Source organism: Aotus nancymaae, unplaced genomic scaffold (genome assembly GCF_030222135.1).
Source record: "Aotus nancymaae isolate 86718 unplaced genomic scaffold, 86718_ANA_hifiasm-v0.15.2.pri h1tg000002l, whole genome shotgun sequence".
NCBI classification, from domain to species: domain Eukaryota; kingdom Metazoa; phylum Chordata; class Mammalia; order Primates; family Aotidae; genus Aotus; species Aotus nancymaae.
The window spans coordinates 61,235,697-61,262,089 of NW_026988413.1; the positions used below are offsets into that span (position 1 = coordinate 61,235,697).

The following is a 26,393-nucleotide window of genomic DNA, read 5'->3' on the forward strand; positions in this document are numbered from 1 at the left end:
ATCTAAGTCATTTTTTTAATATTAGAGAGACCCCTCCCAAAAAAAAAAACTCTGTGTGAAACTCAGGTTATGAGCCACCAATGTATACTCTCTTCACCAGGTAAGTTTTAAATTAAAAAAATATATACTAAAGATCCTACAATCTGGGCAATTACAGATCGCTCACTTAATATGAGGCTGATCATTAAAAAGAGAATATGATTGTTAAATATTCAAACAGGAAGAATTTTTAAAAATTTGGATAGTTCATTTTTAAAAAGCCTCCTCTTTTGTTTGACATCCAATGCCTAGTAAGTATTAAGAAATCTTTATGAGACTTTCAAGTTGTTTAAATCCATTCATAAGATAATTATTACATAATTTCTATGATACTACTATTGTTCTAAGTGCTATATATATAATCGTCGCTCTTAGAAGAATCAAAGTAATTATATAGGAATCAGCAAAAATACAATGAATATATATTCATTTATATTATATGCATGAATATATAACATAAACATATATATTCATGTATACATTCTCATTTAGTCAAACAATGCAATTAAGGTAAGAATGATCAAATCAGAATCAGGAATAGGCAACTAATCGGCCAAAGTCACCAGGGAAAGCTTAATGGAGTGAAATTTGTTATGAGCCATGGCAGAACAGCTGGATTTGGAAAGCAAAGAAAAATAAACCAAAGATCCAGGAATAAGACACACACACACACACACACACACACACACACACACACACAAATGAGTATCTTTCTTGGTCTAAGATAATAGAAACAAGTAAAAAGCTAGGTGGAGAATGAAAACAATGTATAATTCATATACAGAAGATAAAGATCAGTTATAGAATTTAGGCTGAAATTCTGAAATTGGCAGGGATAGAAAAAAGTCCAATTTTAAAGCAATATTTAAGAAGGACTTAGCTCCTCAGTTAAGGCATGATTGTTAGCATATGCTTTAAAGCTAGTCATTTATTGAAGTTATTCCTTTTCCTGTAACTGTTTATAGACTTTAGAATTGCAAGTCTCACATATTGAACCTGAAATTGATTTGCATTTCTTCAAAAACATATAAATAAATAAATAAATAACTTAGAAGTACCGCCCATTCATGGTAAAATCTGAAAAATTTGAAACTATCATTGAAAATTATATTCAATTTTCTGATGCCATTAAATATTTTTGAGAACATGATTTCTATTGATGATACAATAACCAATCATATGGATGCTTTAAAGATTCTTCAATTAGAAGAATATTGTAAATACAGCTGTACAAACATACATCAAAATGTAAATTCAGAGAAGCAGCAAGAGGTTTAAAGTAGTTTGTTTAATTACATAGATAAAATACTTATTATTTATTTGCTTTGCTATCTGGTACCTAACAGTGTGCCAATAATGTCTACTATATATTCTGAACATTCAGAATCCAATCTTTTGCTCAGCATATTTGCAGGCATTATGTTTCTCTCAGCAAATAGGTAGATGCAGTCATGTAAAGCTGAGGACTCATTAGCCACTGAAGGAATCTGAGAAAGTATAGATATTTCTTTTTTTTTTAATTATGATTTTTTTTTTCAAATTTCTTTTATTGCATTTTGGGTTCTGGGGTACATGTGAAGACCATGCAAGATTGTTGCATAGGTACACACATGGCAGTGTGATGTGCTGCCTTCCTCCCTCCCCATCACCTATATCTGGCATTTCTCCCCATGCTATCCCTCCCCAACTCCCCACCCCCTGCTGTCCCTCCCCTGTTTTCCCCCTACAGACCCCAGTGTGTGATGCTCCCCTCCCTGTGTCCATGTGTTCTCACTGTTCAACACCTGCCTATGAGTGAGAACATGTGGTGTTTGATTTTCTGTTCTTGTGTCAGTTTGCTGAGAATGATGGTTTCCAGGTTCATCCATGTCCCTACAAAGGACACGAACTCATCGTTTTTTATGGCTGCATAGTATTCCATGGTGTATATGTGCCACATTTTCCCTGTCCAGTCTATCATCGATGGGCATTTGGGTTGGTTCCAGGTCTTTGCTATTGTAAACTGTGCTGCAGTGAACATTTGTGCGCATGTGTCCTTATAGTAGAATGAGTTATAATCCTTTGGATATATACCCAGTAATGGGATTTCTGGGTCAAATGTATAGATATTTTAAATAGATTTAACTTTCAGGTGTGTTTTTTGTCTCTGGTCTTAGCCAGTAAGGATGGGAAGCAGTGATTTGGAACTGAGAAAGGGAGACTGGATCATCTGGAAAGTCATGTTGGCAAAGATACTGTGTCTTAGGCAACAAACATATTACCATTAGTAATTCTAGAACAACAGTATAGTTTAATGGATACATAACTGAAAGTGAATACTAGTTCATTAAAACCCAAATTTGAATAAAGGGCCTAAGTTCGATTAAAAACTGTCCTAATTTCTTTAAATGCTAAAGAACAAGAGATATTTACTGATGGAACAACAAAGTCCCAGGCCTCACATCCTTACAGCTATCATTCACTAGAAAGACCACTGGGACTAACCCTAGAACACAGTTCATTTTGTTTGCCTCAGTCACCTCAAGATACCGGAGAAATCCCAATCGACTCTTGTTACCTAGACTCTCACTCCCGCCATGTCCTCACACCTGCTCAGTGTTTCCTGAAAAGTAAGGATGTGAGGCCTGGAATGAGTCAAGGGAGAAGAGGAGGAGCCAAGAGAGAGAAAGAGGAAAGTCTTGCCAGAAACATGTGGAATGCTTTATTTTCACACCTGCCCATATTGCTGTCAGCACCACTGCAGGAATGGTGTCACCGGGAATAAATAGTGCTCTGAAGCTCCTGGAACACATGAGATAAAATTGCTCCATGGGGGAAGTCAGCTGGAATCTCACTGCCTGAAATGTTCAGCTGAGTCAAATAAAGATTTTTGAGTTCAAAAGTGGCATGATTGAACCTGTCACCTTGAAAAGAATATGATAAAGAAATGTATCCTAAAAAAAATTGACAGTGCTTTCCAAGCCTTTGATTATGCTCAGTGGGCTTAGCTGAAAAATAGAACTATAAAGTAGAATTCCCATTTTTAACACATAGCTGGTTTCCATTTAGCATGGAACTTCCTCCCTAGGCTACTAGCATTTGAAGAGGACAAGTTTACCCTGAAGGAATGACAGATGCACTGCAGAGGTTACAAGCTTGTATAGATGACTATGGCAGCAGCAGCAGAACTGAATGAGGAAACTGACATTGCCAAGAAAAAAAGCGTCCTAATTTATAGAGAACATGATGATTTAAAAATAGAGGAGGAATAGGTTCTGCGGGAAGGCTAGAATATGTTGAGCTTCAGGACCCTGTAAATATGCTTATCGTATTGAATCCTCATACCAATCTTAGGAGTTTCTATAATTACGTTCATTACACAGATGAAGAAACTCAAACATAGAAACTAAAAAGTAATATCCTGCTTAATAGCCAAAGTTAGTAAGCAGATCTCAGAGATGAGTCTCTACCTATAGATTCAGATCTTAAAGAACACAGAAGGTACTTAGACCAGAGTTAGAGGTAGAATTTCCCAGAGATGATATGCAAAAGAAGAGAACAAGCAGGCAGATCTTGAAGAATAGCTTCATTCAACAAGAAATTAGCAAAGCATATTAAACAGGATCATTCAAAAAGTGTAAGGAAAACCAGCAGTTTTTAGTAAACCTGAGTGAAGAAAGATGAGAATTTCAAGAGAGTGATAGGCAATATCACCAAATATAGTAATGAGACTAAGTGACATATACATCAAAAAGGTTGGCAGATGTCTTTCTATAATGGAACTGAGTACTCTGCATATTAATATGTCCGTCTTAACTCTTCATTTTATTTCTGTCATCTTTGAAATAATTGTTTTTTCTCAGGTAGCCTGCATAATTGACTATAAACAATTGTTTTACTCGTAATTTAGGTATGTGCCTGTATCTAAAAAAGTCAGTTATGATGGATATTACATTGCTTCATCTTTATGTAATAAGGATAAGCATCTAAACATGTAAATGAAAAGAAGTCCTAGATTTAAACTCAAGCTTCATATTAGAATATTGCCTTGAACATCATTGGATTTTGAAGTAGAAATTTATTTGTAGGTGCTATTTTTTTCTTATAGAATATTAAATAATCACACTATACAGAGTAGTTATTGTAGAACGAGGCTTAATACTTATTCCTATCTTTCTTCCCCAGTTTTTCAAAGGGAAACATTGGTTAAAAGTAAGCAAGCAATGAGAATGTTCTGTATGCTCTGTATATTAATGCATATTTAGAAACTACTGTAGGGATCTTTATTCCTGAAGAAGCTACTGAAATATCACACTGTATAATTCATTCAATTAATTTATTATTCCACATATTTTCACCAGACACTGTATCAGGTTATGTTAATAAAGAGAGTAAAAGCATGGTTGCTTATCACAGCAACCCCAAGGCCTAGCAGAGAAAAAGAAAACATAAATTGTCTCACTATATTTATAATAAAAGTTAGCAGCAAATGCTCTGGAAACTCAAGGAAGATGCAACTCGTAGAGCGGGGGAGGCGACTCAGGGAAGGCTTTTCAGAAGGAAGTGACAACTGAGCTGATCCGCGAAGAATTAGTGTTAACCAGTCAAAGCAGAGCATGCTAAACGGAAGTCTGACAGGGCATTTATTATAACCACAGGAAAATGTGCACAGAAGGGGAGTTGTGACTGAAACATTAGAGGATGCTCAATAAGTAAGCCTTTGCTTTCCCTCATCTCCTAGAATACTCCCTTTATTTTGTGAGTCAAGATCAAAAACAGACCTTTAGATATTAAAACTTTACTGATTTTTTTTAAAAAAGCAATCACAAATTTTACATTTAGATTTAAACGTCAAATATAAATGTATATTGAGTAAGTATTAAGGTAAACTGGCTATTTACCACTGAGATGTACACTACTTTTATAGTAAAAGTAATTCCAATATATGAATTAGGACATGCAACATTTTGGTCATATTTTAAATTACCGATATTCTGGTACAATTTATGAAATTCAGAGTATTTGTTGTCTGCATTGTTATGGGGTTAGAATCTACAATTAATCTTTATGATCCCATAGTGAGGTGCTCGGATATAAAATGTTAAGGAAATAATACAATTTTAAATGTAATTCTATTATATATGAAGTGTTTATCTATATTTTAATTTTCTCATCTGTGAAACTGGGAAAATTAAATTAATATCTACTGTAATTCACTAATTTATTATTAAAAATAATGAGGTAAAAGTTACTTAGTAAACTGTAAAGCAGTCTATAAATTTAAAGTATTTTAAAATTGTTTTCAATGATATTTTTAAAACATAATCTTAAATGGAGCTACAATTACTCTTTATTCACATTAAGTACAAAGAATTACCTTTTATAAATTTGTAATTTGTTAATCATAATATCATTTTATATTCATTTTGTATTACGTTTTAAGGCAATCAATTCTAAATTCCTTTTATTTTTTTCAGTTTATTCTATACTTACAATTAGCACTCTATCCGGTTTAGAAAAATTATCTTTCTATGACAATTAATAAATGTGTAGAGTTTAAAAAATATCTCTATATGTTTCCTCTGGCTTTATTGAATAAAATATACTTCATATAAGCAATATTATAGCTAGTATTTAGTTTATTATACTATTTATTGTACATTCAATTTGATTTAAGAATTAGAAATTTGGGAAAAGGAATGTTATGTATGTTAACATTTTATTATAATATACAAATGGCCTTAGCATAAATATTACAGATCTAGCTAAAATTACATTTTATGATTAGCCAAAATTGTAAGTTTCTACACTGATTTATATTTACATATGTATATATTATATAATTATTTAAAAAACACTAAAGTTTATAAAATGTCTCATCACGTTAGCAGGTGGGAATGAAGTCTTGGATAAGACAGAAAAATGAAAGAAGAAAACAGCATTTCTAAGGACATAATCAATGCTTATTTCAAAAGAATCATTTTTTCCAAATATATTTGAGTTGTATGTTCTTTTATATTCTGTGTGAAAGTCAGGATAATCTCAGCAATTTTAAGAACAAGTCAGCAATTCTAAGAACAAGTGAAGATGTTATCATCCTAGACTGAATAGTGCTACCTTAAAACATGAATGTATTCTGGCAGCTAGTAGAAAAATAAATTAGAAAAACTGACACCTTGAGAAAGAGCTGGATTCAGCTTCATTTGGCATTCTGTTGGGATTTAACTATATTTTTAAAATGTTGCTAGATTCAAATCCTAGCTAGGAGAAAAACAGAAAAAGAAACGTTGCTTTTTAGAATAATTTTCCATCTACAATCACAGTATCTAACTATGGTTATAACAAATATATACAATTTAGTTATGTGAAGAAATTAATCTCAATGCTTACACTAATCAAGTCATTTCAAAGGTTGACATTTAATGTGAAAAAGTTTCTTTCTCTTTCCAAGAGTTACTTACTTTTATGGTACCCTTCTCAAATAGTAAGATTCCAAGGAACATATTTGTTTAAATTATTCAATCATTACCTTCATTGACAATTATCTTGAATTATTACAAAACAGACTTTAATTCTCTTGTGGTATTGTCAAAAAACTGTCTATTCACCTAAGCTTATTTCAAATGTGGCGTGTTGTGTGTGTGTGTGTGTGTGTATATATGTGTTATAGAAGGCAGAAAATTCATTTAAAAAGGAGGAAAAATGCTTTCTCCTTTGCTTGGCTAAAGAAGGGAGTTCCCCGACCCCTTGTGCTTCTTGGGTGAGGCAACGCCCCACCCTGCTTCTGTTCGCCCTCCGTGGGTTGCACTCACTGTCTAACCATTCTGCACATGTATCCCAGAACTTAAAGAATTTTATATATTTATTATACACATATAAATATATAGATGTCTATATATATAGACATGTCTATATATATATATTTACTAATTATAAATATATGTACATTTATAATTAGCATATATATAAATATATGCATATATATAAAATATATACACATAAATACATAGATGTCTATATACAGAGAGGTATCTATATATTTATGTGTATATATTTTATATATATTCTACTTACAAATGTACATATATTTATAATTAGTAAAACACCAGAGATACTGTCATTATTGTTCCAAACTTGAGGAACAAAAGTGCATCATTCACCACATGACAAGGTCCAGTACTATGACCTTAAAATTGCCTGTTTTGTTATTTTGTTCATTTGTTTTTCACAGCTTTCTGCCACATCCTTTGCTCACTTAGCTAACATTTAGGCCAGTTTTTCTCTTAATTTGGGCGTAACAGTGGTTCCTCTCTCCGTGGGAAAACTTATCTTTAATTAAGGCCTGTGCCTACTTCTTTCTACTTCTGCAGTTGAGCTAGGAACCTAGTTATTTACAGGAGTATTATTTTACATGATTTTGATCTGAAAACTCTCCTTGAGTAGGCAATGTATGTCAAATTAGAAGTATTTTTAGAATGCTACATAAAATCAAGAATGAAACTTAAAATCGTTTTTACTGATGAAGTTGAAAAAATATTACAATTACTATTTCCATTTTATCCCCTAATCATTCCTAAACTGGATTTTTTTCTTCTAATAACTGACTGAAACTATTTAGTCAAACTAATGTTGGTATGAAACTAGAAATAGATCCTCAGAAAGAGCACCTACTGACCTGATATATGGCCACGTTTCCGAAAATGTCCTCAATAAAGGATAATGGTATAGTGCCAAAGCTCAATCCATGAAAAGCAATTACAATGGCACAGAGGTAGGGCAGACAAGATAATAGTATACAGGCTCTCTGATGTTCTGTTTTAGTCCCAGAGTACATTTAAGAGGATCAAAAGAATGAATGAACTCAACATCCTTCAAGCAAACTGCCATGGTATTTATTTTGGCCAAGCTTTAGAAAAATTTGACCTGAGGCTGATTCAGGATAGTTCTGTGACAGGCACCTGGAGTGCAGTTATTCCATGCAGCCAATTAACTGGGGAGCCATATGTTTTAATATTTAGCCCAACTGGGGTTAGGACTGATATTTTTGATATTATCTAGTGAATGGTGATTAGCTGAACAAGAGTATATGCTGAACAGAAAAGGCCGTGTCTTTTTCTACTTGCTTTCTGTGATGTCTACCATAGATTCATAAAGCATTTGAAGTACATAAAGAATCAAAATTGTCAATGCATGTAGCATTAAATTGGCATGAATCTGAAGCTGCACATATTCCTAAGGAGTAAAACTATTATAGGTCAAATAGGAAAAATTAAAAAAAAAATCTTTTAAGAATGTGTAAAGATAGAAAGTTGAGACTTTTTATTTATTAAAAATATCTCACAGTATGTCCACAACATGTAATTAGAAATCATTCTACATTTCAATCAGGTAATTAAAAACTAGAGATAATAATATTGTCTATTCTCATGCATACTTTTTAAATTTTTGTATATCTAAATAAATCTATTAATTTTAGAAACAAATATTCATTTTAGTGTTAACTTTAAAAGATAAAATATATAAATGTTGAATCAAATGTTTTCTTATTTCTCACATGCCTTTTTATATCATGATTACTAATACCTTATAATTTAGGGTAAGGCATTTGATGAGATTTTTCTTATAGTTACTTAGAAAAGTCATGAATGAGGTTATGATTACATTCAGGAAGGATGAAAGAGAAAAAAATATAAGAATTATCCAATAATTGTGAAAGGATCATTGGAAACAGAAAAATAAGAGATTTTTCTTATAGTTACTTAGAAAAGTCATGAATGAGGTTATGATTACATTCAGGAAGGATGAAAGAGAAAAAAATATAAGAATTATCCAATAATTGTGAAAGGATCATTGGAATCAGAAAATAGGTTATAGGTTGCTTTTGCTTTTAAACCTGTTTTAGTAAGTTATGACCATTAAATGCATCTTTTTGCAGGTGTCCTCATTCATACATGATTTGTAACAGCTTTCTTCCCAAATAGATTTTTTAAATATGCACCAAAACAAATTATAAATATGCTCTCTTTATTTTTTATTGCATTTTAGGTTTTGGGGTACATGTGAAGAACATGCAAGATTGTTGCATAGGTTCATACGTGGCAGTGTGATTTGCTGCCTTCCTCCCCTTCACCTATATGTGGCATTTCTCCCCATGCTCTCTTTTAATTAACAAAATACAATTTTTTATAAGTCCAAATATGCTTGCTCTAAAATAGAAAACCAATTTATACTTCTTAAAGACTGAACTATATTTGAGTATGAAGGGCTTCACTGATACACAGAAGAGGGATTCTCTTAACTCTCTTATATTTCAATCACTCATTTAAGATAACTGCATTTTTAAATGTACCTGTTTTTCACTTTGTATTATTAGTATTAAGAGCAGATCTAATTCTGGCATTGTTCATTTATACAAATGCACAAGATGCTGAAGAAATTCATTCAAATGATTTAAATATAAACGTTTTACAAATAAAATTTAAAGTACATTTAATTAAAAGTTGAGTGTCTTTATATCTAAAATGGAAACAGGTTGATGAAGGAATATTCATAATTTTCAAATTCAAAATGAATAATTCTTTACAAACAATTTAGGAAATGATATGGGATATTATATCAAATTACTGCAATAAAATTATTGATGACCCAGGGATTTTATTAGATCTAGAAATGAGTCTCATTCCATTAAATGAGCCTGTGATATTTCATAGAGGCAAATGAAAATTTGCAAGGACAGAGCAAGACTTTGATAGTAAAATAATCATTCTTACAATCTTTATTAAACATGTATTTTTCATACCAAAACAGGTAAACATATTTATAAAGGAAAGCATACCCCATTTCTTCAGATTAAATATATTTTACACCTAAATATCACGGTAGATGGTAGAAACATATAATGGATATAATTTGTGGACCCGTTTAAACTACCAATCAATTTTAACAGATGGAAATCCGAGGATACCAACATTTTAGCTGGATTTTACAAATAGCATTATGACAAAGTAGTTAATACTGTGGCATAGATAAGACATAAAATAAAATCTTCATATTTCTTGATTCTAGTTATTTGATTTTTAGAAAATCAGTCTTCTCAGTTTCTAAAATGGAGATGACAGACTTAAAGCATGAGTTTGGGGGGCTTAAATGAAGTAATATAAACATAATGTTTACCAAAACAATTGTCAATAATATGCCAGATACAAATGGGTAATACTGTGTGCATGGAGAAAAAAATAATGAATAATTTAGGGTTGATCTATTTGATTTATATTATAAAGTCTACTGTATGCCAAGAATAAGTATGTGAAGATACAACTGCATTTATTGAACAGAATTCTGGTTAATCTGGTAATAGTTTGCCATCAGGCAGCAGACTCCTAAAGCGCAATTTTAAATAGTACTAAGTTGTGCAGCCAAACATACAGATAAAACTTGATCTAAAGGCTTAATAATGTACTAGAACTTCACAGAAAAAAAATCCTAATTCAAAGAACTTTGCGTAAATATGTTTTGCTTTTAGTCAATATAAATCAGTTCCAACCAACCATCAGTATTGATTTATGCTTAGATATGAAATTAAATGTAGAAAATATGAACTATCTTATTTTTCCCCATGTTCTTAGTTCTTCCCCATTCACAAACATTGTCGTTCTTAGTTAGCACAGAATAAGAGTTAAAAGGGGAAAAATAAAGAAAATAAAGGCAAAATCAGTAACATCTTATTTGTTAATGGCAGCTAACACTGTGAACAGTGTTTAAACCCTAAGTTAAACCGATTAGATTATTATAACTAAACAAAATGAATAGGCATGAATACATCATTTATATACTTCTTTCTATATTATCAAGTGGTTTATATAACATTTAGGTTATTCTGGTCTCTTATTCCAGTGATCTTCCCATCTCAGCTTCCAGAGTAGACAGGACTACAGGCATGTGCCACCATGCCCAGCTAATTTTTCTTTATTTTATTTGTTAAAATTTTAGTAGATATGAGGTCTCACTGTATTTTCCAGACTGGTCTTAAACTCCTGACTCAAGCCATTCTTTCACCTTGGCCTCCAAAGTGCTGGGATTACAGGCATGAGACCCCATGCCTGGCCCCAGCTGATGTTTTAAAGGTAGAAAATAATTATTGAAAACTTAGGTAATACAAGAAAGAAGAAAAAGTAATCAGATATAAACATCATTTTTTACATATTATTCTAATCTTTTTTCTATAAATATTTTAATAGAGTTGAGATCGTATAATACTCATTCATTCTATCAATCATCTATGCATGGGGAATTATATGTTCACTTAGAACTGATATAATTTTTTCTGCTATTTTCATTTAACCTTATAACATATTCACAATCAATATTATTTTTAAAAATACCTTTACTTTTATCATTGAATATAGTAGTATCATATTACAACATAAAAAAATTTAACCATTCTTCAATTATTACATACATAAGGTATTTCCTGTTTTCACTACCACAGCTCTTAAATTACATTTCTAGAGCCATCACAAATCTACTTCTAACACTTATTTGATTGAGTCAGGGGTTTCTTTTCAGAACATTTACTTCTCAAGGAGCAGATTTCTAAACCACATGTAGATCTCTCTAAAGGAAAAAATATATAAAAATTGAGATTATTGTTAACTGCTATCTGGTGAAAGGCAGTAATCATTTATTCTTCTTTACAGAAAAGGCAAAACCTTTTAGGGCGAAAGCAATCCAATGACGTACTAGAACTAAAAAAGAAAACACTTGAATTTATTGATGAATTACTTCCAGTTAAGAAAGGTTCTACCACTTTGTTAACTCTTCGGAGGCAGGAAAAAAATGCTATAACCAAATCAATTTCAAAATACTTTAGAGAACTTGAAAATTATAATAATCATATGAATCCTTCTAATTCCTTAAAAGTATATGATTAATTCAAATGAATATATTTGAACATGTTCATTTGAATATAATTTATTCAAATACAAATAAGGCATTCTCAAAAGAAAAACAATTTTACATTGAGATATTTATTTTTCATATGTAATTTTAAATAAGTAAAAATTAAATGTATTTAGTCTCATAATATGTTCTTACATCTACTAATACCACAAGTTATTTTAGGTAAAACATTTATAAAGTTATAAGATATATAATCTCTGTAGACAGTGAGATGCTATTTTTGAAATATCAATTGACATATTTCTCTTGTGAAATTTCCCTTCTCCTTTCTTTTTATTTCTGTCAGACAGCTTATTTTGTGTTGAATGTCATGAGGAAGAGTTATGCTATGTAGTAATCTTTGTAGTAGTCTCTCAAATTCTTCTTTCCCCAAACCTCAAACTGTTAAGGAGATTATGTTTTGATTTTCTGCAGCATCACATAGGGAGTACCTCAGATGGGAAAACATTAAAACCTAAGAGTAATAATTTCCTCTTTACTAGAAAAAGATTTCCTAGGATTGAATGATGAGAGAGACTGAAAGAAGTTTATGGGAGAACAGTGAAATTAAGGGGGAAAGGGATCCTAAGTTAGACTTTCTAGGAAAATGCCTCAATAGGTAGGCATGAAGAAACCCTCCCCAGAGAGGTTGTAGGAGTTGAGGGCAAGACCCAGAGAGTCAAAGACTTCACAGTGTAGGTATACAGGGCCATTGAGGATCTAGTGCAGTTTTACATACCCAAGAATGACACCAAAGCAACAGAAACATTTCTGTGCCCCCTTTATGGCCTTCGAAACTAACTAAAGCATAGAAGCAGGAAAAGGGATGGCTTACTATAATGTGTGGACTAAGACCAAGGATAAGATGGATTTTTCAATATTTATCTTACAGACATAATTTAATTACTAGACAGGTAATTAATTAGCACCCTGTACTCACCTTTTATATACCCGCTGGATCTTGTACATAGTGGGACCTATCTTAGAAGGATTCTAAATTGATTCAGATCAAGTTTTTTGCTAAGTTAATGAATGGGACTCAACACAGAACTTGAGTTTGGTTATAGACAAATAAATAATTAAATAGAACTTGTCATTTGCACATCTAAGATCGTTGACAAAAATCCATAGCAACTACAAATAGAAAAAAATTTGTCCTCTACCATGTCTTTAACAAAGACTTTATTTTGTATAATAATGTATGATCTGTTTGCACAGTTGGTGTTGTTATTGATTAGATATGCTATCTCCTCAGAGATATTTACATGTGACTATGTTCTCTGAGAAAAATCATGAAGCATTGATATAATTAATCATAGCATATAAACTGGGAAAACATTATTAGAAAATCATCATGGCAAGATAGGCAAATAAAATCAACTCCAATGTCATACATATCCATAACAATAAAGAAAATTATCAAAGCATGAGTTGTTTCTAAGTTTCTCAAAATTGATATTCATTTATTTATTGCTTACTAATTTTAGAATGAGCTAATAGACCAGAAGTAATATTTCCCTAAGGTCGGTAAAAAGTAGTCACTTTTTGTTCTATTTAATTACTCAATAAATGTTGATGAACAAGAATGTTATTCATAAAAATAATTACAAACAATAATGTTCTAAAAATTATTTCTAATGGGGATAAAATGTGAATTAGCCATGGCCTTTTTTTCCCCAGCTAACTATATATCTCTGTATCTTTATGTGTCTATCTATTTACAGTATCTATCTGTCTATCTATGTGTATTGTTACCACATCATTGAATTGATATGCCTTTTATATTGATTTTATATATGTTTATCATATGAAGTTAATATCTTGTTACACTACTGCACTCCAGTCTAGGCAACAGAGGGAAACTCCATCTCAAAAATAAACTAATTAACTAAAAAAAAATGTCGTGAAACATTTATAAGTGGTCATTTGAAATTTAATACCATGAATACTTACTGACTGGCAATTTATTCACATCTTGGGGCCACTATTCCTTTTTACTGTCATGAACCCTATAAATGAAAGTCTTTGTTCATCATTACCTTATTGCTGAGATAACAATATATTTAAATAAAATTTGTATTGGAACTTTTTGAAGAGCTTTCAAAGGTATTCACTAGAATATGAGGTATATGTAAATTCTAAACACTGTGGGATCATAAAGTGATTTTAATTAAACTTTTATAGTATAATTTGGCCATATTCAAAGGATATACTGCTCATTATGAAAACAAATGATCAATAAACTGCATGGCTTCATAATCATGTTGCCATGGAATAACTTCTAGCCTCCTTTCCCAGGGGCAGTACTTCATAATGAAAATATAAAATATTCTCAGGACCAATATCTGCTTAAATTACTTTCACAGAGCAATTATGTCAGGCTTCTTATATAGTCCTATAGGTACTTTAAACTATTTTATGACATTATCCTGTAAACTTTTGAAAACTGCATATTACATGACAATCTATTAGAGGCTCAAGAGACATAGCACTGTAAGTTTTAGGAACTCAGATATCTTCTTTTGCCTATGTCAGAAAAACATATTTTAAGAAAGATTTTGCATCTTCATCTCAATACGATCATTGCATGAATGCCTTTTCATAAACAGAATGATAATTATTACTTAAAAAAATGTCTTGTTTCCATTTTCCTGAGTTACTAACAATGGTAAACTGATTGACTAATTACCTTGGTCCCACACCATCAGAACCGTGTGTCCTAGTATCTGTGGCCTTTGTTCTACATACGATCATTGCATGAATGCCTTTTCATAAACAGAATGATAATTATTACTTAAAAAAATGTCTTGTTTCCATTTTCCTGAGTTACTAACAATGGTAAACTGATTGACTAATTACCTTGGTCCCACACCATCAGAACCGTGTGTCCTAGTATCTGTGGCCTTTGTTCTACATACTACTACAAAGAAAGATGTAGTCTCATCCTCCTTGTCTACCTCAAAGATCAGCAAGACTCATCTAAGGAGAGGGAGGAAGACAAATGACTACTCTCTGTGTGCCTGCTGCTCTCCACAATTAGTGTCAAATAAAACAGTCATTATTTAAGATGAGCTGATGACCAAAAGTTGTTCAAAGGATTTATTATAGTGTGTTGTAATAATGGAACATCTATCTATCCTGGATTTTATGGTCATCAGACTAGATAGATAAGCCTGGATACATTATAAGACTTCATTAAAAATTGATGCCTCATAGTTCAACTCCCACTTATGAGTGAGAACATGCGGAGAACATCACACCCCGGGGCCTGTTGCGGGGTGTGGGGCAAGGTGAGGGATAACATTAGGACAAATACCTAATGCATGCGGGGCTTAAAACCTAGCTGATGGGTTGATAGTTACAGCAAACCACTACGGCACATGTATACCTATATAACAAACCTGCATGTTCTGCACATGTATCCCAGAACTTAAAGTAAAAGAAAAGAAAATTGATACTTTATGTTTTGTGAATTCCTACAGATTACTGACATTTGTATTTGCTACTTTTTAAAAGTACATTCACCAAGGAATTGTTTTAAAGTACTTTCAAATGTTTCCTGAAATAGGATAAGAATCATCTGGTAATCAATCCATCTATCTTATATATGTTTGAGGGCCACTTAAATGACTAAAGATATCTAAACTTAACAACACATTTGGTAATCAATATGGGCTCAGTATTGTCTCTATACATGTGTGGCACAGTCAGAGCCACATTTAGAGTCACTGAACGTGGTATTTGATCTTCTCACCCAAGATGCAACTCTAATCACATATTATTGAAAGTATGTAGCTTCTCCTCTTAACACTAGATTGTACCTTTATAATTCTAAATATTACAAGCCATTTAATATCTCAATATAGAATTTCCTATATTGGCTAAATTCATTCATAGTCTTACTCAAAAACAAAAATTACATAGAGATATAATAAATGCAATATATTTCTATAGAATGTAAAAATGTGAAAGATCTGCCCTTGTCTACAAGGACGTTTTTAATTACAGGATTTTCATTGCTATGAGTCTACAACACAAAGAACTAGGCTGACATGTTTTGTTTCATAATCAGTAGTAGATGTGGAATACAGTAGGGCTTTGGCCTTTTTTCTTTTTTTTTTTTTTTCAACAAAGCACTGAATATGAATTCTGGTTCTGCCACTTATTAGTAGTTTTATCTGTATGTATTATTTAATTAGCCTAACTTTCACTGTAGGAAAAATGGTGGAAATAATTAACAAGCAGTAAAATGAGACCATTTTTAAGTAATAAAGTCTTTTTAAAATAAGGCATGGATATTGTATTTTTTTAGTCATCATAATGTTACTGCAAACTTAATAGACTATAGCGTAGTTTAAAAATTACTTTTATATGCACTAGGAAACCAAAAATTGATGTGACTCACTGTTTTGGAATATTCACTTTATTATGGTGTTGAGGAACTAAACCCACAATATCTGTAAGATATGCCTGTATTCAAAAGTATTTTTCAATAAATGAATGATACATATTCATGTATCTCATGTATCCATTCATTCACTCATCTTTTCAGTATTTAAGGACATGGATGAAGCTGGAAGCCATCATTCTCAGAAAACTAAAATGAGACTTTAAACACTATTTCAGAATGATAATAGACTAGGTCTTGTCATGATAAGAGAAAACTATCAGGGAGAAATAAAGTAGATAAATAATTAGGAAAGGTGGGTGATACAATAACGTATCACTAACTTGGGAGACAGAGCTTGAAGTTAGGGCATTTAAAATATTGATATAAATTAAATGTTAAAATTTTTGAATGAAAGTTTGTCTTACTACATGAAGTTAAACAATAATTTTAGACTCAATATAGGATATAACACAAATATAAAAAGTATCAAAATACAGCAATATATTTGAAAATATTAATCATTCAATAAATACATTGGTTACCTAATGTGCTAGGCAATACAATAGTGAACAAACAGACACAGTTTAAGTAAGATAATGGTAAGTAGACAATAACAACACTAGTAATTCATTAAAGTTTTAAATAATATTAGGAAAGAGTTCTCTGTGTTCTGGAAAGGGAGGTGCAACTTACTTATTCAGGAAAGGAAAGTCTTCTCAAGGAAGTGACATAACAGCTGAGAACTAAATAAAGAAAAGTGTCAGGTGGCTAAACTGTGAGGCTGAGGCTCTTGGGCAAAGGGCCTTATAAGCTACATGATTTTAAGCATAATACTAAAGCAGTTAAGAGACTATCAGTTTCTGGCCAGAAAATGACTTGATCAGACAATTATTTTATTTTTTACATATTTTTTTATTTTAGGGGTTTCATAGTAAGTATATATATCTATGGGGTATATGAGATGTGTTGATACAGGCATGCGATACATAATAACCACATCATGGAAAATGGAATATCCAACCCCTCACAGATAACCATTTTCAAAATATCACTTTAGGTGAAAAATGGATTAAAGTGAGAAACCAAAGTTCAATAGAGCAGGTAAGAAACTGAAGATAGTGGGAAAAAAAAACAATGAGAATAAAAAAGTTATTTGAGAAAGGAAGTACAACCAATAGAATTTAATGTTTGGCTGAATGTGGGCAGTGAGAAAAAGGGAAATGTAAAGATTACTCTGCAATCACTGGCTTGGATCTGGGTAGATTACTGAGTTATTTAATAAGATAGCAAACATATGGAGAAAAAAAAATTTGAACCTCCAGCATTTCAAAGGCAATGGTTAAGATATCAAGTGATGATGCTGAGGTAATTGAATATATGGGTCTGAAGCTAAGAAAAGAGATATGATACAAATATGCATATTTAGGAGTTACAGTGAATATATGACTTATTTTTTTTGAGACAGTCTCACTCTGTTACCAGGCTGGAGTGCAGTGGCATGATCTTGACTCACTGCAACCTCTGCCTCCCAGGTTCAGTCGATTCTCCTGCCTCAGCCTCCAAGTAGCTGGGACTACAGGTGTGTGCTGCCACACCAAGCTAATTTTTGTATTTTAGTAGAAATGGGGTTTCACCATGTTGGCCAGGCTGGTCTTAATCTCTTGACCTTGTGATCCGCCCACCTCAGACTCCCAAATTGCTGGGATTACGGGCGTGAGACACTGCACCCAGCCTGTATGACGCTTTAAGCCATGGAAATTGATGAACTCCTTGGGGAAAGATGTATAGTGAGAAGAAATGAAGATCTATGACTGAAGCTGTGTAACCTTTAGAATCTAGGTTGAAGATAATGGTCCAGTATTGGATGCTGAGGGGTAGGCAAAGCCAGAGGTGGAACACAGGAAGAAAGCTGCACCATGGAAACCAAGAGAAGAGAGTAAAGGAGACACAGACTTTTGCCAGGGTTGGTTAAAAGCACAAATAAATTGGGACCCAAGGTATCTGCTGGATTGAAATTCATTACACTGTAACAAGAACCAATGGTTCTGGTAAACTGGTGTAAGAAAGTGCTGGATTGTGGTGTCTCATGAAGTGGCTGGGATAATAGAAAATGCAATCATAAAACATAAGTAACTCTTCTGAGAAATCTGGCATGAAGGGGTGGGTGGAAATAATAGCAACTACTTGATGTGAACATGACATCAAGGGAAAAGCAGTATGTTTGTGACACTTTTCAAGGCCACAAAATCTGAAAGCAGATGGTCTTTGATTGGATCCAAAGTCTGCTACTTCCGAATTGTGTGGTCTTCACTAAGTAACCTATTTTTTTCTGTGCCTCATTTCCTTCATACTAAAACTGGTAATAATAATGGTACTAATCTCATTTGGTTTTGTGAAAAAAATGTTATTGACATATATAAAGTACTTAGATTCATGCATGGTATATGGTAAACACTACATGAGTGTTTCTTAATGTTTTGTTAAACATGTAAATATGTTTACTATGTATAAATGTTCATTGGAAAAATCCAATAGAGGAGAATGAAAGTTAAATATATATTTATCTTTATATTTAAGAAGAGGGGCACTGGATAATTATTATCCTTTTTGCTTAAGAATAGGTTCTATTTTTTATAAATAACATTTTATAACTTTTATAATAAAAAATACTAAATATTATTTTAGAAAAATATGCATTTCATTAAAATTGTGTAAAATATTTGGAGAAACAAATGTCAAAGATAGAACAAATATAAATATAATCTGATTTTGCTAAAAATTATGAAAAATACTAAAATAAGATTTATCAAAATATTAATAGTAGCTAATTATAAATGGTAAGGTTATTGTTTCAATTTTATTTTCAGTACTCTTGGATATTTTTTAAATTTTCTATAATTGGCATTAATCACTTTTTATAAGAGGAAAACATTTATTTTAAAAATCAAAGATATTTTATTGGGAGCTTGAAAGTCCAAATATTAGGACTCAATTGAAGTCCAAAAGTAATTAATATAGAAGTACTGAACCCATCAGTCTTAGTTCACTGTGTCAGCACCAGGCTTTCTATCTAAATCCTTGATGCTTGGCAACAATCTTGTTAGCTCCACATTGCTATCCAAACATTCTTGATAAAATGTAAACTTCTGTATGGCAAACTCCCATACGGACCTTCCTTCCTTAGGAAAAAAACATGGCCCATTTGTAAGCCCTGCCACATACATTCAATACATACTCTCTCTTGTTGGTTTGATTTTCACATGGTTTCTTTGCCCAGAATCCCTTCTTTTCCTTTCTTACATCAAAATTCGATGCATCCTTCAAATAACAGGTTTCTTAATTCTTCCGAAAGATACTCCAGTGACTTTCTCTTTGTGTAAGTCTCCCTTAGACTCTTAGCCACTTTCAAGGAAGGACGTGTGTGTGCCCATGTACACACGATTCCTATGTCTAAGCATCTAGCTGAAAACATTTTGCTAAATAAGTTGTGTTTTATCTGGTGTTTAGTGGACCTAAAAATTCTAAAGCCCCTGTGAAAAATTTTTAACAAGTTTTAAACTTTCAATGATACTGTTTAAAAAGAACAGTACTCCACTTCTGTCATTTATGTCGAAGGCAGAACCTAGAATTAATTTTAAATCAAAGGATTTAAGCAAGAAACACTAGACTTGAGAATATAAGTTAGAGTCATAGATCCAACACGTTTGGGTCATCAATACACTTCAGTGGATAATAACACCTAGGACTTCAATGAACAGAGTCTTATCCCTGAAGACTAGATCAGGGAATCAGAGTGCACCAGCTGAACCCTGTAATGGTACCGTTAAATAGGATATCAACAGTTTCTTAAAGAGGAAAAGTGCTTACAGGCTATCTCAGAAAAGCACAAGGTCAGATACTGTTGAATCCATTCCAGACTAAGCCTAAAGCCATTAGCTACTAGTTTGCCTGCTTATATGAGATCGTTTTCTTACTAAAACAGAGTTAGCTATTACCATTACACTCTTTCTGCTATGTTTAGGGAAAGAATGGGAAAAAAAATTCTCTTTGTCTTTCTTTTAATAGTTGCCATTTGTCAAATCTTAAATAATTCTTTCAACAGGTTATACTAATTGATCAGTGACAACTACAAATCTGAAAAGCAATCTCTCTACAATTTATAAATTACTTATAACTAAGTAGAGTTGTGTAAACAAAAATGTTCATGGTATAAACACATGTCCCAAAGACAAGTTTACAAAGATCACTTATAAGTAAACCAGATGCCTCACTCTCATATCAGTCACATACATGAGATTTCTCCTCAATTCTGGCAGAATGAGTTAAGAGACCTGGCAGGATACTGCCATTACTGAATGAAGAATCAATTTAAATTTATTCTATTCTGTTATTTAAATAGCAAATACATATAGAGTGTTGGATTTATGTATATTTTTCTATTTCTGTTATATCCAAAAGAGACTTCTTATACCAAACAGTTAAAGCACAATGTGATTTAAAACAAATGACTTATGACTTTTGGTTCATCTCCCTGTAAGGAGATCGAAAGTCACTACTTCATCCTAACAACAACCAAAAAGCAGAACAAACTGAAAAACCAACAACTCTTCTTAGGTCTGTGAGAGAAGTGAAGTCACAGGATACACAAATGCCCTCAGAATTGGAGAGACAGACAGGTAGATAGAGAGAAGCACAACTTACCAGAGCAGAAACTCAGGAGTAAAAACTTCTATGAAAACCAGTACTGGGGCAGGAAAACCTGAACTTTAATTGACAAATTGCTGGAGTCTTGGTGTGGACAATCCTGAGAGTTTAAAATTCCAGGAAGACCAAGTCACTATCGGGAGTCATGCTTCTATTTGTTTTATCAACAAGAGACCTACTAGGTTTTCACAGTAAATACTGGGGGAAAAAATCCTCTCATGCTTCAGGCAGTGGGAGAGAAAAAGAAGCCATACTGTACTCTGCTTTTCTTAACAAGGTCTGTCCAAAAAAAGGAAAAAAAAAAGGAATAAGAAAAAAACTATTAATCTAGTGCCTAACCTCCTGGGTTTTACACTAGAGTCTAATTGACTGGGGTTGGGGGTTGAGCGTGAGTGGGGAAGGAAATAGCCAACTCCAGCCATCTCTAGCCTTTTACATGGGAAAAGAAAAATGCCTAACTCCATGCCACTCTAGATATCCTGTCCCATATAAAGGAGAGAATGGGACTGACAAACACTTGTGAAATTTACAGTCCAGAGGCACATGTTCACTAAAGACTGAGACCTAATCAGAGGACTGGAGAATGGTTTCTCTGCTCCACACCTTACCACCACATTACTGAAGGGCTATTTACAGCACTTTCTTTTACCCAACACATCATGTCCAGCTACCAAGAAAAAAATTACAAGGCACACTTTAAGGCAAAAACAACAACAAAAACAGTTTGAAAAGATAGAGCAAGCACAAGAGTCAGGCATGGCAGGCATGTTGCAATGATCAGACTGGGGATTTAAAACAACTATAATTAATATGATAATTGTTCCAATAGATGAAGTATATAACATGTAAGAAAAGATGGACAGTGTGAGCAGAGAAATGAAAATCTTAAGAAAGAATAAAAAATGTTAGAGATACAAACACTGTAACAGAAATTAAGGATGTCTTTGATAGGCTTATTAGTAGTATATGAAATGTGGCAAATTAAAGAATCTCTGAGCTTAAGAATGTATCAATAGAAACTCCAATACCAAAAAGCAGAGAACAAAGACTAAAAACAAAACAGAATCGAATATCCTAGAATTCTGGGATACATATTAAAGATGTAACATATATATCTTCCACAACATCTATTAAAGATGCAACATGAATATCTTCCATGTATTACCATTATATGGAAGAGCTTTGTTTACTCTATAACTGAAAAAAACAAAAGAAAAAGTTGGTGGCTTAATCAGATATGTGTTCCTGACTTTCAAACTTAGTGGCTGAGAACAAAATCATGTGTATTTCACGTATATATGTGTATGTGCATATACATATACACATATGTGTGTATACATATATGTGTGTATATACATATATATATACACATATATAACGGAAATACAAGAAAAAGAATAGAGAAAGAAACAGAAGAAATATTTGAAACAATAGTGACTGAGAATTCCTCCAAAATTAATGTCAGACACCAAACCACAGATCCAGGAAGCTCAGAGAACACCAATCAGAGTAAATGCTAAACGAACAAACAAACAAAAGACCCAAAACCACACCAACAAAACCACTAACTAAGCATATCATATTCAAACTACAGAGGATCAAAGATAAAGAAAAATATCCTGAGAAAAGCCAATGTGGTCGGGGGGGTGCGAAACACCTTATTTTACAGAGGAGCAAAGATAGTAATTACATCTCACTTTTCCTCAGAAACCATGTAAGCAAGAAAAAAGTAGAGTAAAATATTGAAAGTGTTGAGAGAGAGAAAAAAGAAACCAAAAAATACAAACCTAGAATTCTATCTGAAATTATTCCTACCAAGTGAAGGAGAAATAAAGACCTTCCCAGACAAAAATTGAGAAAATTTGTTGCCAGTAGACCTGCCTTGCAAGAAATGTTAAAAGAAGTCCTTTAAACCAGATGGCCTCAACCTTTTTGGCACCAGGGACCAGTTTCATGCAAGACAATTTTTCCATGGATGTGGGGAATGTGGGTGATGGTTTCAGGATGCAACTGTTCCACCTCAGATCATCAGGTATTAGAGTCTCATAAGGAGTGTGCAATCTGGATCCCTGGCATGCACAGTTCACAATAGCGTTCACGCTCCTATGAGAGTCTAATGCCACTTGTTCGCTGGCCCGCTGCTCACATCCTGCTGTGTGGCCAGGTTCCTAACAGGCCAGTCTGTTGCCTGGTGGTGGGGGACCCCTGCTTTAGACAAAAGGAAACTCATAGGTATAAACTTGGATCTACATAATGTAAGTAAGAGTATCAAAAACGAGTAAGTGAAGTCAAATAAAAACTGTTTTTGTTCTTAATTAATTTAACTGATAAGTTTGTTCAAAACAATAACAGTAACAATGTATATTCAATATATGGGTTACTGTCAATTCGTTTTTTTTTAACCAGTCTCTAGCATAATGAGAAAGAAATTAGTTTTTCATGAAGCCAGACATTTTTAAATTAAAGGATACTTTCTTTTGAGATTTTGTCCTTCCAACATTTTTACTGTTAAAAATATCTGTATCTTTTCAAAATAATGTAGTAGAGTTTTGTTTCATTTCTTTCTATGACTTAAAATAAAAATTTGACAGACTTAATTCAGACACATTATTTTCCCTCTAATTTTAATGTTTTGTGACTTTTAAAAGTCTAGAAACCATGGTCCTATGGTATGTCTGTGGAATAGTAGGTAAAAAAAAATCTAAGATGTATAGATGTAGAAAGAGAAATTAGCTAAAACCCAAATATTCCTGCGATGGATAAGAAGTAATGCCAATTATCTGAGGGAATATTTAATGTATGTTAGAGTGAAAAAAAAATTTCTTCCATAAATAGAAAAATCTTCATGATTAATTCACATTCCATATTACATAACTGAATATATTAGCAGGTATGTCTAATTAAAAAAAAATCAAGCCTGTGCTGAAGAGCTTTGCTCACTCTGTAACTGAAAAAGAAAAAGAAAAAGTTGGTGACTTAATCAGATATGTATTCCTGACCTTCAAACTTAGTGGCTGCGAACAAAACCATTTGTATTTCCCATGATCCTGTATATTAGCCGGGGTTTCTCATGAAGCTATACTCAGCTGGTGAGTGGACTAGGCTGGGCAGAACAAAATGGCCTCATGTGCATGTCTGCCTCATAGTGTTGATTTATAGCTGGGCCCATCTTTTCACCACATTTTCATTCTGCATGTCATGGTAGTTTCAGGGAATCATTCCAAAGGGACAGGCTCCGATGCACATACTTACTCAGCCTCTGCCTGCATCATGTTTGCTGATGTTCAATTCATAAAAGTTTGTCACAGGACTAACTGACTACACAAAAGCTTGGGATTCTGAGAGGTGTGACTCATAGGAGCATGTTACTATAATATCTACCACAGGGACTCTGTGCCCAGGTTCTATCACGCTTCTTTGGTATCATTATGATGAGTGTAGCTGTAGATGTCTTTTTAATTCTCTTTCCTGGGATACTTAATTCCTCCAGGTTCTGTGACTCCACTTCTCCTCCTAGTTTTCAGCTATTTTATCTTTAAATACTGCCTTTCTCCTTTCTTTCTATTACTCCTTTCCAGATCTCTAATTGGACAAATGCTAGATCTAAATTCTTAAAAAAAAAGAATTTAAACAATGACAGTATTATTTTTATTCGACATGCTGAGTATACTTCTCCTTTTCATTTCAATTAAGTGCTCCTAAGAATAATGTTATATACTGTAATTTCATAACTTGGAAATTGCATGGATCATACTTTATAGATGGAAATATCTAAGAGTTAGGAAAAGTCTTTATAATATTTATTAAACCCTAAAACTTGTTCCCCATCTCCTTGTTTTTATTACACAAAATCACCTTAAGTCTTTGCTCAAATATTTACTCCTCAATGATGACCACATATTTGAAATGGAAATTCTCCCTGGTTCCTTAGCCTACACAATCTCCCTTACGCTAGTATGCATTTGACTTTTTCCTCATCATTTGCCACATTACAACATGTTATACTTTAGGTATTTATTATATTAATTTACTTATTGTCTACCTACTGCCACTAGAATATAAACATCACAAGGACAGGGAATTTTTGCTTGCTTTGTTTATAGGTGTATCCCAAGGTCCTTGACCATTGCCTGTAAATTAGTAGGGCCTCAATAAATAGTTATTGGAATATTTATATGGACACAAATTAGTAATTTTTCTTCTCCTTAGAAACTTAAAAATTCTCCAACAGAAAAACAGTCAAGGCATATGAACACAAAATTCTTAAGGAAGAAAAGTACAGAAACACAACTTCACAAGTAATCTAAGAAATGTGGCACATATTAACTATAGAATACCATGCAGCCATGAAAAACAATGAGTTCGTGTCTTTTGTAGGGACATAGGTCAATCTGAAAACCATCATTCTCAGCAAAGTGACACAAGAGCAGAAAATCAAACACCGCATGTTCTCACTCATACGTGGCTGTAGAAAAATGAGAACACATGGACACAGGGAGGGGAGGAACAGTGGGGGTGGGGAGCTTGGAAGAGATAACATAAGGGAGAAATGCCAGATATAGGTGATGGGGGGATGGAGGCAGCAAACCACCTTGCCATGTAAATACCTATGTAACAATCCTGCATGATCTGCACAGGTATCCCAGAACCTAAAGTCCAAAAAAATAATGTAAAATAAAGTGTTGAGAGAGCACTTGAAAAATTATAAAATAAGGTAAAACATGGTAGGCAATGAGTTAGGGAACCAGGTGAATACACTGTTGTGTAAAGTGGTATAATATTTATTGGCTGTTTGGTTAATATAGAGGGCATATTAAAGTCATACTTAGAAAAATAATGGAAAAATGGAAGGTACTTATATATTTATATATATATATAAATAAGTACCTCCATTTTATATATATATATATACACACACACAGACATATATATATATACACAAATATATATATATAAGGTTCTGTGACTCCACTTCTCCTCCTAGTTTTCAGCTATTTTATCTTTAAATCTTTATATATTAGCAATTTGTCCTCAATGGAATTAACTATTTTTAATGTTTTCAATTTAAGAATCTAAATATCTTTTTTAAGGTCAAAACAGAAATTAAAATATAGAATGACCCTATTTGTTAAAAACCAGTTAATATAAAACCGACAAGAAAGTCTGGTCTGAAAGCTTTAATAAGCTATTTACATATATATATATATATATATATATATACACACACACACACACACACACACATATATATAAAATAGCTATGGAAAAATGATATCAACTTAAATTTCCAACAATAGGGGATTACTCTGGCAACTTATTTCTGTATAAGGAATATTATGTAGCA

At 32.7% G+C, this 26,393-nt stretch overlaps 1 protein-coding gene across 7 annotated transcripts in view; it reads right to left on the reverse strand.

Moving 5' to 3' along the window:
* The window catches only part of PCLO (piccolo presynaptic cytomatrix protein), a 421,390-nt gene that overhangs the window by 234,553 nt on the left and 160,444 nt on the right, over positions 1 to 26,393 (reverse strand). The window lies entirely within an intron of this gene.